The sequence below is a fragment of the Miscanthus floridulus genome, chromosome 12 (genome assembly GCF_019320115.1).
Source record: "Miscanthus floridulus cultivar M001 chromosome 12, ASM1932011v1, whole genome shotgun sequence".
Classification (NCBI taxonomy): domain Eukaryota; kingdom Viridiplantae; phylum Streptophyta; class Magnoliopsida; order Poales; family Poaceae; genus Miscanthus; species Miscanthus floridulus.
In genome coordinates this window covers 44,126,224-44,142,441 of record NC_089591.1, presented here as the reverse complement: position 1 = coordinate 44,142,441, position 16,218 = coordinate 44,126,224, and the positions used below count along the sequence as shown (strand labels likewise).

Genomic DNA, 16,218 nt, shown 5'->3' with positions numbered 1-16,218 from the left:
GAATCCGCTTTTAAGTGGTTCAAAATTGGATATTTTTGTGGCAGCCACGGTTTGCTTAAGATTAGGCATAGCAAACTCCAGCACCAAGCAACCTAAAATATCTCCGTGTCAAGATCCTTTACGCACTATAATGCAATTTAGCTTACTGTAGTGCCGAATCAAGATGATCCATGATTATCATGCGCTTCAAGGTTACTTAGACCTAATCATTTATGACATTTGTGATACAGAAAATCAGGACTCCGGTTCAAATCCCACGGTCCATGGCCTGATGTGAGGAAGAAAATTAAATCACGGCAACCACGGCGCGTTTGTCACGATTGTCGCATTCTGCGACCGAGAATCTGCTTTTTTGTGGTTCAAAATTGGATATTTTTATGGCAGCTACGGTTTGCTTAAGATTAGGCATAGCAAACTCCAGCACCAAGCAACCTAAAATATCTCCGCATCAAGATCCTTTACGAACTATAATGCAATTTAGCTTACTATAGTGCCGAATCAAGATGATCCATGATCATCAAGCACTTCAAGGTTACTTAGACCTAATCATTTATCATCTGTAATTATAGTATCCGTACTGTTCCACGTCTGAGGTGAAATAAAAAAGGAAATCACTTTTTATGTATCAACCATTTTCTTTTTTTTGGACTGCAGATAAACTGTCAAACCTAATTTCCTACAACTAAAAATAACAAAGCGTGGACAGTTTTAGCTGCGACATTCGTCCATTGTCCTGCCTGCCGCCCGTACGATCTTTCTCCGTGCCCCTACGCCCGTCTCCCTTCCAAGGAAAGAAACGTCGCTCCACCCACTCCCGTGATTCTGGCCGCGACGCCGCCGCACCCCCATCGCGCCCACCCTGCGCCCGTGCCCGCCCGCAGCAGGCCACATCCCCACCGCCCGCGCCCGTCGCGCTTCGCCATAGTCTCGCTGCGCCTCAGCACAGCAGCAGCCGGTGTGCCGGATCCGGTGCCGCGTCCTCTCCCTGCCTCCTGCCTCCTCCCCTCCCATCTCCCCGTCGCGCCCCCTCGCGCCATCCGCATCCTGCCCCCACCGGCCACCCCCACCCCCATGTGGATCGGTGCATGAGGACCGGTGGCGATGCTCCTTTTTCTCTGCAGGCGGCAGTGCAAGGCAGTGGCGCCTCCTCGCCGCCATGGGCCATCCCATCCCGCCCCTCGATGGCGGCGCGTCCACACCGTGCGGATGGAACCCCCGGCGGCGATGCATCCTGCCCCAATCCCTGGCGTGCGATACTCGCTCGCTTTATCCGGCACGGGCGTGATTTCCTCCCTGCTCTCTTCCCCGGCGCTCATGATCTCCTTCTGAAATCACACAGATCTTGTCCACCGATCCAATCATGTACAAAGGAAATCGCCTCCACTCACGTATAAAAGATCTGCGGCATCCTCTCCCATCTCTCCATTCAAGTACACAGGAAGCGGCCCTCATCGTCGCTCGCCCACGCCACCGCCGTGCCGAGAAGGAGAAGGCCCGACAACGGAGAGCTCGACCTTGCCGTGTGCACCCGCCGTGTTGTCCTTGCCCCGCCCCGAACCCCCAATCCACGGCCGACGGATCGCTGAGAAGGAGAAGGACCGCCGAGGTTCGCGCCCACGCCATTGCCCTCGCTCCGCGCGCTCGCCCGCACCGCCGCCTCCTCTCCCTCCTTGTCACGCCGCCGCCGCCTCCAGATTTGATCGGATAAGCAGTGCTGGGCACTAGGTGCCCGCGCCCAAGGCCCAGCGCAACGTGCTCGACGCCGCCATCGAGGAGCTCGTTGATCTGGCCATCCAAAGGTACAGTGTCTCTGATTTTCTTGCCACTTCTGAAATGCAGCAGTATCAAGTTGTCTTTACAATTCTAGCTCTTTATGTGGTGCAAATATGAAACAACCTGCTGAATGTTCAAGGTGAAAGTGAAACAATACAAAAGAACACAGATTGATGTATTCTTGGTGATGGTGAAATCTTTAGGCCTTTTGTACCATATGTTCTGCATGCATTGTGTGCATACTGGTCCTTACAACATAATATGTGGCACGCTCTTTGCAGTAGTTCTTTTCCTGTTGACTAAATATGTATGTTGTCTTACTGATCACTTATAAATACATGGAATTATGCCATCTAAATACATGGATTTATTGATTTTGAGCAGTCCTCATTTTTTTTATTTTGTTGTGCTTCTTTTTCTTTAACACAATCTATCTGTTTAATCAATGCCTCCATTCACTGCTCACTGTTTGGTAATTGGTACGCAGAGACACAAACAAAACGGAATATAAAGGAGGAAAATGATCTCAATTGATGAGTACAGGCCCGATCTTCCGAGAAGTAGCCGGTAAGTTCGATTTGTGGAGATCTCGACGTTGGCGATCCGGCTTCAAATCAGACACGATTCGAACCCTGCAACCGTTACACCACTGCTCCGTTGGTTATCAACCAAGCACAACTTGATTGACCTCGCCAAGAAGGCTTTTCCTGCAAGTGAATCGAAGTGCACAAGCAAGAAGGTAAAACACGCAATCTGAAATTGCAAATATGAATGACGCGAATATCAATAAAGGATTCAAGAACTCGGTTCCAAAGGACTAATCGACACAGTGGAGGAGATCAAGAACGGGGGCCCTGGATCACTGTAAAAGGATTTGTCACCACAGTTACAATGAACGATTCAGTTTCTCGATGGAAAACTAAACTCTAAACAAAACCCAATTGTGTAGCAGCGGCGGCGGCTGTGTTTATAGTCTAAGACTCGACCTAGGGTTGGGGACGGCCAGGGGTTGGGCGCCCACAACTTGGGCTTAAGGCCCGACACGATACATGGCCAAGTTGGCCCAAATAGGTGACGCAGCACCTTGCCGTGGTCACACAGAATGATCCACGAGCCTTCTGGAGCTGGGACCAGATCCAAAACGACGGCGTCGTCGTCCCCTTTCCAACGCATCCAAGAACGGCCCGTTTCGATGTCGTATGAAAGAGTTATGACCGAAACAGTGATGACGTGTCTGCTGAATCCGAGGGCGACGTGGCAGCTGAGTTGGGAACGAATTGGAACTTGGGGAAGACCATGGCGTCGGTGTGTCCAGCGTGGCGATGTCCTCATCATCAATTCAGTATAGATTTAGGACCACGTGTATGCAGTTGCAGGCACATAGTTCACCTCAGAGAGCACCTTAGGAAAATAATAATCACATATAATTAGTAGATGCTGTGAAGAAGGTAAATATGCAAAAGATGGTAAGTAAAGACAAGCATTCAAATTGTAAAACCAGTAAGTTCAGTCATTGCAAATAAGAAGAAAGAACCTTTTTTGTGCCATACTGGATCGCAGATTTCTTTAAATATGATACTATAAGTCTATAACAGGGGACAATAATTTATTAAATGGCAGTCTTTAGTAGGAAAAAAATGAAAAGGGCACAAAATGCTAACATGGTTGTTGTCAAATTTTTTAGCCTGCAAATCAGTGAGTACTCAAGTTCCAAGATAATGAGTTACTACATAGTACTTGCTTGTGCCACTACTGCAACTATAGGCCATTATTAGGCATTTGGATATCTACAGTGTTATCTCTGTCAGTACTACCAACATCTTCCTTTCTTTTTTTGTTATATCTCAGGGACCAACCTTGTTTGTGGGATACACCGTCTGAATCCATGCACCAATTGTCGAGTGTTGGCATGCAACGATCATAAGAAGTAGAAACTAAAGCACGGTCTGCCCACAGCCAAGTAGTCAGGTATATGAAATAATGGTCATTCCCTGAATATTTTCAGGATTATAATTTTCTTGTTTAGTGATCATCATATTTGCTTGCAGAATTTCACTTCTACTTACAATTACAAATTTCTTGAAATAACAAAAGATAGACTTCACTTCTTTCTACTCTGGATCATCTTGAGTGGTAGAACATTTTTCTGTTTCATAAGGTAAGACCAAAAGAGAAGCAGCTCTCTGTGTGATCGAAATATATCAACTTAAGTAATCTATATAGTTTTCTGCTTTTCGGAGTATAGAATGACCGAAAGATTAACACTGATATAATGGTTTGATACCTATGCAGATCACTCTTCAGAAATATAGGTCTCTGTCAAGCATGTGCAGGTGCATATTTTTTTGCAAGCTATTTCCGTAAGTGCTGGACGAGAGGGTCTATTCTATTAGTTGTTGGTTCATTACTATTCATTGGCGGACAGTATATTGCATTGCCCTTGTTGCTCTGAATTTCATAGACAAAATGGAATTCATGTATAGTTGTTTGCATCCCAAGGTCTATCATGAAAAAAATAGCTTCTATTCATGAATCTATGAAAGAAACATGTGTTCCAGTGCAGCTTGTTCATGTTTTTTTTTGACTGAAAGCTTGTTCATGATTTTTGGCACATGTTTTTTTCATACGACTTAGTTTATACCACTAGAGGACCTCCTGATTTCATAGTAGTGCTGCTAATTATTTGTTACCACTGGAACCTCATCAGATTGTTCAGAACTATACTAACTGAAACCTATGACTTACGGGAATCATACCAATGTGCAATTTTTATAACCACTGTTTGAAAAGAACACAGATTGATCTATTCTTGGTTATGGTGAGATCTTTAGGTAATGGTGAAATGAAATATGGCCTTTTGTATATATATATATATATATATATATATATATATATATATATATATATATATATATATAAGCAATGGATTAATCGAGTGATGTTATTTCTCACAAAAATGTACCATATGCTCTGTGTGCAGAGTGTTCATACTGGTCCTTACAACATAATATGTGGCATGCTCTTTGCAGTAGTTCTTTTCCTCTCGACTAAATATGCATGGTGACTTATGGATCAGTTATAAATACATGGAATCTTATTTTATATTGTCATGCCATCTAAGTATTCAGTTTAAACTTTCAACGATACTAATGCTAGCTGAAGTTTCAATCCATGTTCCGCAATTTCTACAGAACAATCCATGGGTAATAACTGAAACTCTACTAGCAACCAGCCTTGACTGAAAAAGGATGCAGCAGCACCTTTGCCATATAAATTTTTTGATTTTGTTGTGCTACTTTTACTATCTGTTTAAATTCTTTTTCTACCTGTTTAATCAATGCCTCCATTCACTGCTCACTGTGGTCCTAAATCTCAATTCAGGATCTGAATTCAGTATAGATTTATGACCACGTGCTCTACTAATGCTTGACTGGGGCAAACAATTATAAAATTGATGAACATGAAAGCTGGTGTTCCACTGTATGCAGTTGTAGGCACATAGTTGCAGTTGCAGGCACATAGTTCCTTCAGCTTCAGTAATAGTTTCTGGATGTAAAAGAGAAAGTGGAACAACTTTAGAGACCACATATGAAACTTACTCTGATATGTCTTATTAACAGTCCATTTGGCGAAATTAATTTTGTTAATTAGATTGATCATAGTTGGTTTTGTGGATGAATGTACAGCCAGCTTAGGCAAAAATCAACATAACTGAGCCGTGATGGGCTACCTTCTCAGAAAGCTTTTTATTGATTATTAGTAGACCGATGAATTATCTCATCATAGTGGAGCATGTGATTAGTTAACTCTTCTTTCTGATATTTGCTTAGGTTGCTGAGAATTCCCATCACTGAGTGAAGGTCCCTGGAAGATTGTTAGCCTTCACTGGTTCTCAGGTAATTATGTACACACTTTCCAGATATGGTGTTTAGCAATGTAGTTTTTTACATGATTCACCTTGGCAAACTAATATACATCTCCATACAGTATGAAGTTGTCTACCTAAGAATTTCAGTACTGGAGTTGGTAGAAATTTCACAACTACCTCACTAAACCAATTTGAGTTTGTAGCTAGAAACTTTCATGGCTCTCTAGCTCACTGAACCAATTTCATTTCTAGAGTTTGTAACTCACTGATGAGTTTCTACTGCACTTGGTCTGGTGCAGCATGAATAAAATTCAGAAAAATTATAGTGCACTTGGTCCACTGCCACCTCTTTGCTTCTTGCAGAAAATTGCCATGCTGTACAAACTAGGTCTCTTTCAGAACTGCAACATGACATATGCCTTCACCTGGTTGTGTAGTTACTACTGCATTTCGCCTGGTGCAGCATGAATAAAATTCAGAAAAATTATAGTGCACTTAGTCTATTGCCACCTCTTTGCTTCTTCGGTCGTATCCTAAAAAATATGTAAGGGTATCGTCATCGCCTCTCCGTATCGCTCCGCTCGTTTGTCGGTCAAATTTCGTATCCTAAAAGAAAACTCGTATATCACGCCGCCTCTCCTTCCCCTTCCTTTACTTGTCCTTCATAGAGCATACCTCTCCTTCCCCTTCTTCCTTTACCTGTCCTTCATCACCTTCCTCCATAGATACGAGATCCACCGGAGCGACGCTTCATAAACGTCGGCACTGGCCGCTTCATTCATAAGGACCTGCCACTGCTTCGCGCAGAGCGACGCGCGGCTCATCGTCAACGTCGAAGCCGGCCGCTTCATCCATAAGGACCTACCGCTGCTCCGCAGGTACTTTCGCGGTGGCCATATGAGATTTTGATTGCTTCATTGTTTCTTGCTTGTCCTGTTAAAGCCGGTCTCTTGATTGGAGGCTTGGAGCCATTGCATTTGAGTATTTAACCATAGAAAACATGATTTGCAAGTACTCAAACTATCAAATTTTAGATTATGTAATGTAATGGTAAGCATATGCAATGGTTGTGCCTCAGAAGTCAGAACTTGCAACCATCCGTGAATTCTTTGCTAAGCTATTGAGAGGCTCCATCGCTGGGCAAGACATATATGGGTGGTGGTGGCATGCGTTGGTCGAGTCCGTGTCGACGACGATGGGCAAGCCCTGCAGGAACATAGCGCCGCGATGCACAAGGCCTGCATAGGCAAGCCCCAGTCTGCGTCGTCATCCATCCGCGGACAGTGTAGAGTTCGTAAAAAAAACTACACCACCTCGCTTTGGCTCTGCTGTGGAGTCCGCGTTGAATGATACAGGTGATGCAAATAGTATGGAAAAAAGAGAGAAACTAATTTTATTAGCTTTGTATAAACTAATCTATACGACATAGGTCATAAAGATCATGAGACGGGCTTTATATTTTTAAAATAAAATTAGATTTGTAAATTTCTATCGTCTAAGCTATAAGCACATGCATCGTTATAGGTGTAGATAAAATTTATAGGATCCGTGCAACGTACTGACATTATTTGTAAAAATATATTGTTTTCACACCTGTCTACTGTTCATGGTCCGGCAATTGTATCCATGATTGGTTTGATAGTTGATTTTCATATTCAAATCATTTAATCGTATGACTGGTTATTACTAATTACAAGTCTGGGTATCTCCAAATTTCAGATAAATAGCACAGGAATAGAGATTGCAAGGTTCAGAAGAGCAGAGAAGCTCTCGATGGATAGTTCAGATGCAAAGGGTTCGAAGAAAAATGGAGGCCACTTAGAAGATATTGTACAAACAAAAAATTCCAGTGAGCCTATGAGTGATTCTAGATGGTTGCAAGAAAGCATAAGTATAGAAGTTACCCACAAAGCTCTACTAGTTGACCAGGGCTTTAGCACGGCCCATGATGAAAAGGCCCTATCAACTTCTGGGTGGATCCGATGGGAGAAAAAGGACTTTCGAAAATCATAATCGTACAAAATAAACCCAAAAAATCTATGTCTTCACCGGTTGCCCCAGAAGGTATTGACATTTTCTCTTTGATGGATTAATCTAGAAAAACTGCTAACTATTGTTGTATACTTTAATTTAATCCTCTTTTTCAGATTATGTTTGTACCAATACTAATAGAGCCATAATTGAATCTATCAAAAAAAATTCCATCTTCACCTAGGAATGAGGAGCTTGTGCTCATAGATGATGTTCTGGTGTCAAGAAACCACATGGAATGTCTTTTTCAGCCATATGAATACTTGTCTGACGAGGTAACAGATGCAAGTCATAATACTCAATCAAACATTACCAACTTCAATGATCTTTCTCTGTAATGACAAAATGTATGCAGGTCATAGATGCTTATATTAAACTGCTGAAGGCCCAGGAGGATTTGAAAAAGAGGTCAGGAGGTACAATCTATCTTGAAGCTGCGTGCTTAGTTGCAATCATGAGGCGGGATGGAGAAAAGGATGAGACTATTGTTTACACCAAAATTTGGAAGGAGTCTCGTAGAGACTTAAAAACTCCTAAGATCATGTCATCAAGGAAGCAATTGCATGCAGATCAGAATTAGTTGATTCGAATGCAGCACCGGAATCGGCTTTCTTCAGGCAGCGCTGGTAGATAATGACAAAGGCTACGATCGGCGCTATGATGAAACATGATGGACTCTACAAAAGGGGAAAGATTAGAGTCCAAGTTATCTTAAATTAGGAATGTTTTCCTTTATACTGAAGATTGTAACGAATCGTGATCAAGTAGGATTCTTGTTTAGACTCTGGGTATAAATATCGAGCCCCGGCTATTGTAAAGACAACAATCAATCCAATATACAAGTCATTTACTTTTTTAGCTCTGGCCACCCCTTAGGAGTAGGTGTAGAGTAGATCTTGGTGAGTTCTTCAGCAAGTACGGCTGCATCGATCCGGTCGATCTCCACTGCTTGTTGTAAGTACCGTCATGGCTTATACCTCTGTTCGTATGGCCGCATCGATCTGGTCGACCTCCACTGCGACTCTGGTATAAGTTAGTTATCGATTCTTGCCTAGTTCAAGTATGGTTGCATCGATCCGGTCGACCCCCACTGCATGAACTAGATCAAGGTCAAGTTATCGGCTCTACGTTAGAATGACAGTCTTTGGTAGATTCATTAAGTTACCGATATTGCTTATTGTTTTTATTATTCATCTAAATTACAGCAATATCACTCTGCCCCGATTGGGATTGATCTAGATCGGCCTTATATCCTGTTTAACCCATCGCTTGTTAATCTAAAACTGATCTAATATGTACATTAAACGATGAGTTACATTTTATCGGTTGTTTTACATTAATCTTTATCGTGCATAGCGTGCGGTTAAAGCATGTTGCGTCTCGAGTATATTTATTGGCTGGTGAAAACCGTTCCATGGCCCATTATCACGACCTGTGTGATTCTGCCTCACACCCCACTGTTAGCACCGTGAAGTGGGGATCGTTATTCGGTAGATCTATTCCTGATAAAGCATGGCTTTAACTGTGCGCTATGCCTGAATCCGCTGTTTTAGCCGATATCGAGTGCTTTCACGAATAGTTCGCATCACGAGACCGTTGAAGTAAAGATAGGTTAAAAGATATGTTAGCCCCATGATCTTATTATTGTATTACGGCCTGCATGATTTTACCTCATGCCCCACTGATATTAGTAATGAGTTAGGGTTGTTGAGTCTATTGTTATTTCTATGGCCTGCATGATTCTGCTTCATGCCCCACTGGTCACAGCGATAGATGAGATCTAACATGTTTATTAGATTTATCTTTATTAAACGGTTAATGGTGTTGTATTGTTTCTTTATATAAAAGGGGTTCGGTTGCTTGTAATTATTGGCTCAGCATAAACCAATCATTGTTAAAATCTTATTGCCATTGATTAATATCTGCTCAAATAATGACATTTATCTTGAATGATAACCGATTTTTCTTATACAACCCAATGAGCTTTAAGCGATTTATTCTCATGAATATGCTGGAATTGACTATTTAGTCGATCTCCTTTCGTATAAGCTCTCAGAGCCGCACATTCGGGACTGTCTAGCAACACCGGCAAGTTTCACCCTTAATTACTGATAAGCTTTCTCTCCATGTCAATTATAGGGTCAAATTGACTGGCACGTCTCGGGAGGAGTGCGTAGGATCGACCATCCCTACGCTGAACCTAGGCGGATCTACAGCTCCATCGAGCAGACCCTTTTGGCTTGCTGCGCGTGTCCTCGGCACGGGACAAAAATTCTATGTCGACACATGTTTCTGGCATGCTCGGTGGGACTCCACAATCGTCATGACGGTTCACTACAACAATGACATCCTTATGCTGCATTATGAAGATCTACCTGATGGGAATAAGGGTATCATTAGCAAAGCTACAGAAGAGTTTCAGAACAAATGTTTGTCGTCCTACACCAAAACATGTGACAACACAATTGTTCAGAAATTTCCACTACCAAGAGTTCTGTTACACGGGCAGACAGATACAACTCAAGATGAAGACAGGTGTTTCTTTAAGGAAGTTATAGACAAATCTATTCGTGATGCCATATCAACCCATAACAAAGCTTTCGTGAACATATTCCACAACGCCATAAGAGAGGCGATTCATGGATTTCCAGTTGGTCAAGGCGGACCAGCTTGTTACAACATTCTAGATCCGTCGACCCAAGGGACTAATCAAGTCGGTACCAGCCATCAAGAAGCAGCACTAGCTGGTAATGGTGATGTCCAGACAGTTCAGGGTTCATTTGAACAAGCTCAAGGAACTACTATGAATCAGATACACTACAATCCTAGACCATTAGTACAGCATGTGCAACAGCCAGCAGGGCAAAGTCAAAACCAGGTGATCAATTTTGGCACATCAGGCCACATACCATCGTCGGCTCAAAAAATAGCACCATCAATTCAAAGGATCCGTAGGGATATAGATCCTTATGTCTACAATCAGAGACTTCAAGCAGATTGAGATTCCACAAGGGTATCACTATGGCATGCATTATAACACCCTTCACATGATGCCAAGCCTAGGATACTAAGGCACACGGGATTTCAATCCATAGATGAGTCAGCAGGTGCAAAGAAATCCAAATCCGCAAGCTAATGAATTACTGCTGAGAGTGACCGAGATGATGAAGAATCAGTTCGGTCTGAAGCCAAAAGGGGTGACCTTTTTGTACAAACACCCATATCTAGAATGGTATGATTTTGGTCGCTCTTCCAACAAATTATAGGCTCCCAGAATTCGCTAAGTTCATTGGCCAAGACAGTACAAGCACGATAGAACATATTAGTTAGTATCTTACACAATTGAGCGAAGCATCAGTTGAGGATGCCCATCGAGTTCGTTTCTTCTCTCTGTCCTTATCAGGGCCAGCCTTCACTTGGTTTTCATCATTGCCAGTCAATTACATTGCCAATTGGGCTGACCTGAAGAAGAAGTTTCATACATATTTTTACACTAGAACTGGAGAAAAGAAGATTACCGATCTAACAACTATAAGACAGAAGACTAATGAATCAGGTACTAAATTTCTTCAGAGGTTCTAAGAAACCAGGAACTTGTGCTTCTCCTTAAACTTGGCCGATGATCAACTAGCTACTTTAGTTGTTCAAGGAATGTTGCTGATGTGGAAAGAAAAGCTGCTGGGATAAGAATTTGACAACTTGGGTCAATTGGCTCAATGAGTAGCAATGCTCAATAGCCAATTCTAGAGTATGCGTAGAGATACCCGGTTTCAGAAGTGTACCACAGTAACAGAAGCCTATGATCCATACTCAGTCGATGACGACTATGAAGATGAAGAAGAAGAGGTTGCTGCGACTGAATAGAATTGGGGCAAGAAGATAGTGATGGTGCCAAATCCTTGGGGAAGAGGAGTTGAGGAGAGCTATGACTTTGATGTCACCAAATTAGACAAGCTCTTCAATTTTATACTTGAGAAAGGGCAGATCAAGTTGCCCGATGGTCATGTCACGTTGCCCCCTGATTAATTAAAGAATAAGAAATTTTGCAAGTTCCATAATGCTACTTCTCATTCCACCAACGAATGCAGAATTTTTTGACAGCATATACAGAGGGCTATTCAGCAGGGGAGGCTCAAATTTGATACGCCTCGAAAAATGAAAGTTGACAATAATCCTTTCCCAGGAGATCTAAACATGGTTGATGCTGGGCTATTCAAAGGAAAAAAACTAAGGTCCTAACATCAACCAAATCAAAAGAAGCTGAAATAGTCGATCCTAAGATGCAAATATCGATTGACGAGTACAGAGAGATTAGAAGACATCATGCCGAGCAAAAGAGCCAATACAAGTAGGGGGAGACGTCAAAAGTAGAGACGATAAAGCCACAGGTTACATCTTGGATTCTATTGAATAAGTGGCAGTAGCAGAAAGAAAAGGATTATCAGCATTAGTTAAAGGATCAAGCATACCAGCATCAACTGAAAGAAGAGAGGTATGAAAGAAAACAAGCCGAATTGCATTGGAATTATCCTTTCTTCAGACATTGCTAGAATGAAGGTTTGAAGTTGCCTACCAGACATAACTATCCAGAATGTAGCAATCAATATCGGGAGTATAGGCAGTCTCAAACTAGTCACCGGTCTATCCATGCTCAAGATGCATATCATCATAATAACATGGATCGGAGCTTAAAAAATAAAAGTGTTCATGATCGGCTTGGAAAAAGAGTTGTTGACCAGGATTGGGCTGATCTTAAAGAGAAAGGCAACAAAAGAAAATATGTTTGGTAGGAGGGCTAATGGTGTCTAGAAGGTTTAACAAGAAGCCAGAAGAGAAGGGTGCAACACCTAAGGAATAAAGAGATAGAACAGGCTCAGGCATCTGGTAAACCTCAAGTATGGCGTACCAAGCAAACAGCTGATAGAAAGCAACCATTGGCTAATATCCAAATGGCTTTTCTGTTACCATTAGAGTTCAGAGCTCTGATAGATCAAGAAGTTTATTCAGATTTTAATGAATCCGAGTATGAGGAGATAGTTGCCAAGTTAACGGTTGTACAACAAGCAATATTTGATAAACCAGTCAAACATCGGCACTTAAAAGCATTATATATGAAAGGTCTTGTTGATGGGAAGCCAATGAACAAAATGTTGGTGGATCGAGGTGCTTCTGTCAATCTTATGCCTTACACTACTTTTCATAAACTTGGCAAAGGACCAGAAGATCTGATGGAGACTGACATGATGCTTAAAGGCTTTGGAGGTAATATGTCTAAGACCCGAGGGGCAATAAACGTCGAACTAACAATCGGAAGCAAGACTCTACTCACAACATTCTTTGTCATCGATGGAAAAGGGTCGTATAGTTTGCTCCTCAGTCGTGATTGGATTCATGTGAACTGTTGTATACCATCGACCATGCATCAGTGTTGATTCAATGGCATGGAGATGATGTCGAACTAGTCCATGCTGATGAGTCCATGAGCATCGCAACAGCCGATCCATTCTTTTGGGAACTAGGAGACTTCGAATGTTTTTCTGGCAAGTCATGGGAAGGAGGCTTCATTAAGATCAGCAATGAAAGCCAACAGCCGATGCAAGCGATCGGCTCTGAGAGTTTGTATTAGTAGAAAAGTCACAGCTTCACGTCGGCCGTTGGATTAAAGGAAAAATAAGCATTGAGTCTTGGAGAGGGATTTAGGTCGATGTATGTGAATGCTGAGTCAAAGTGTAAGCGTGATTTAGAGTTAATGGATTTCTTAAAGAAGTTCTGTTTTGCTTAATACGACGCTTGACCTAGGTTGATTAATCGTTTGACCTTTGATATGAAAAGTTCTATAGGGTGTTATCCTAACATTTGATCAACACTTGATAGCAGATTTGTTCTCGACTCTCATAGCCGGTACCAGGAGGGTATCGCCTCTAGTTCAAAAAATGAAAATCTTCAAAGATAATGAAAGCCGATATGATATGTATCGCCTATAGAGCAAAAAAAAGTCATACACAAGGGCATTGCACTAAGGCGCATACATGAAAGAACATGAGTCTTTGTTCACCAGATTACCCTAAATACAGACTAATCAAAGACCTTGTTCACCACATCCTGAGCGGATGTATTGTCTACTATGGCCTCCACTACCATGATGAATTCTTCGAGCAGGTCCTCATGCTCCTCAGGTTCGTCGCCCATTGGGAAACCAGTCTCCATGGCATGGAGCTCGTACCTAGTTTGGACTTGTGCCATGGTCAGTGCCACCGCCGCACCATGATGAATGTCGTGGAGGGTGATTTCCTGAACGTGGACCGGGACGTCTTAGAGACGAGTGTCGATAGGGGAACCCTGGGCATGGACAGCATCTACGACCGCATTCGCCGCCAGTTGGAGAGATTCCAACTGCGTTGTCAGGGCTGACAATCACGGGAACAAAAAGACTATCAAGATGAAGACAATGGAAGTCGAAGTAAGAAGCATTCATGGAGTTCATCTTACCCGCCACTGTGGCGTCAGATTTGGCTAGCCATGCCCGAACGGCATTGGCCTCCTCTTCAGTGGCATGAAGGGCCACCTAAGAGACCCCGAGATGGATCTCAAGCTGGCCATTTTCTTTGAGTTGCTTCGGAATAGCAGTTCTAGGCTGCCCTCCACTCTCAGAGAAAGCACCGGGCGTCGTCGCCATTGTACGAGTCGGAGGAGTCCAATGACAAGGCCGGCGCGGAAGATACAGCATCAAAGGGCCTGCTGGCCCTAGGAAGAGGATGAAGACTATCATTCACAACGAACCTATAGGCGAGTCAGAATAGTTCATCATCATAAATGGAAATGTCAACCTCACCTCATGTGTCGGAGATGCTGGTTCATCGACATATTCCCCTCTAGGATCTCCTCCGCCGCTCGCTTGTCGTGGTTATCCTCGCCGGCCATGGATTTGACTAGATCTACAAGAGGGGAAGGGGACCACTATAGGGTTTCGGCAAGCGGAGAAGAGCAAAGGAATAGTTGCGAGTGGAGATGTGTTCGAGGCCGAAGCCACCGTCTATTATTTGAAGACCTGAAGCGAAGAGGCGGACGCCCCAGGATGCAAAAGGCAACCACAATTAGTGGAAGGCGAAGTGCCACTTCACTAATGCCGATGGGAATACGGCGTTGAGCAACTAGAGGCAGGAAATCGAAGGGTTCTCTTAATAAAAGCTGTGTTTTCAGACTTGATTGGATTAGAAGTCTGGGATCGGCTGTATCAAATCGGCTCTTTAGCCGAAAAAAGAAGTTCAATAAAATAACAGAGAGTATGATCGATTCTACACAAGACATGCGTTGACATGCAGATTTCAAGTCTGGAACGTCATGGGTCGCTCTCAAAATTTCTAAGCCAAATAGCATCAGCTCCCGTGATCTGTTTGACTTCTTTGGCTGATCTAGGGATGCTCTCAAAGATGTACTTATGACGGTCAATGGCAATGAGACTCTAGAGAAAGCTGGGAATGGATTACCCTTGATGGCCAAAAGCGAGATAGCCGGTATGGTTGCCTAATCGGGAGAAACCTTATCGAATAAAACGTTGTGCGCCTGGTAATATTTACATTTTTGGAAACACTAAGAGGGGAAGAGGAATTCGGCAGAGCAATCGAATGGGGAATATTTAAAGGAATATTACCCTAATGTTTGGAGTAATACTTGATAGCCAATTTGCTCAGCTGTCAGTTCTAATAACCAATACCAGAAATGTATCACTTCTAGTGCGTAGATAAACCCAGAAGGGTAAAAGCCGATACGATACGTGTCGCCCGCAGGAGCGAGGCAAACACGAACAAAGTGGAAAATCATTGGAGACGATGGAATTGTTTGCTTGATGTCACTTATTACAAGCTATAGACCAAAAAACACTTTGTTCACTATATCATCGGCCTGGGAGGTCAAAACTACAGAGTTGGCGGTGTTGGAGAAATCCTCGACCAGGTGCTCATAATCTCCAGGGTATCTAGTGGCTGGAGCTCCACGAGGAAGAAGTCGAAGATCGTGGCCAGAGTGAACATGTGCAGCAGCCAACACCATGGCAGCGCCATAACGAATGCCATGAAGAGCAACTTCTCTGACATAGTTTGGGATGTCGTACAAGCAAACTACCGGAACGGCGCCCCTGGCATTGATGAATCTCATCGCATGGTCTATAGCTAAATGGAGGCTTTCCAGTTGAGCCGATAGATCTAAAGGATTTAAGGAAGAGGTGATCAGGGTATTAGAGGCAAAAGTTAAGAAGAAATAGAAAATTATGGTAAATGTCTTACTAGCGATTATGGATTCAGCCTTGGCCAGCCTCTCCCGCACCGGGTTAGCCTTAGGGGGTGATCAGCCCTAAACTATGGCCAGAGCCGACTCCGCGATAGCGAGGTAGTCGGCAAGTTTCTTGCTGGTCTGGTCAATGGAAGCGGTCAAGTTGTCATTATCTCTTGGCCTCCTCAGATAGCGGGGAAGCTGGCGACAAATTGGTGCTGAGGATGACCCCAAAGGCTGAGCAGAGTCAGCCCTCTGCTCTAAAACGACGGGAGCAT

The 16,218-nt window shown here is 43.2% G+C and overlaps 2 long non-coding RNA genes across 3 annotated transcripts; both read left to right on the top strand.

Moving 5' to 3' along the window:
- Window positions 1-915: 915 nt before the first annotated feature.
- LOC136498573 (uncharacterized) lies at window positions 916-5,804 on the top strand. 2 transcript variants are annotated; one of them, XR_010769658.1, is made up of 5 exons: window positions 916-1,799; window positions 3,622-3,741; window positions 3,822-3,931; window positions 4,066-4,106; window positions 5,604-5,804. It is a non-coding gene; the product is annotated as an uncharacterized lncRNA (long non-coding RNA). The 2 variants fall into 2 exon arrangements; XR_010769657.1 differs by lacking the exon at window positions 5,604-5,804 and having other exon boundaries at window positions 3,822-4,644.
- Window positions 5,805-6,392: 588 nt separating this feature from the next.
- On the top strand, window positions 6,393-8,363 carry LOC136498574 (uncharacterized). Its single transcript, XR_010769659.1, has 4 exons — window positions 6,393-6,519; window positions 7,361-7,705; window positions 7,789-7,947; window positions 8,028-8,363. It is a non-coding gene; the product is annotated as an uncharacterized lncRNA (long non-coding RNA).
- The last annotated feature ends 7,855 nt before the right edge of the window (window positions 8,364-16,218 follow it).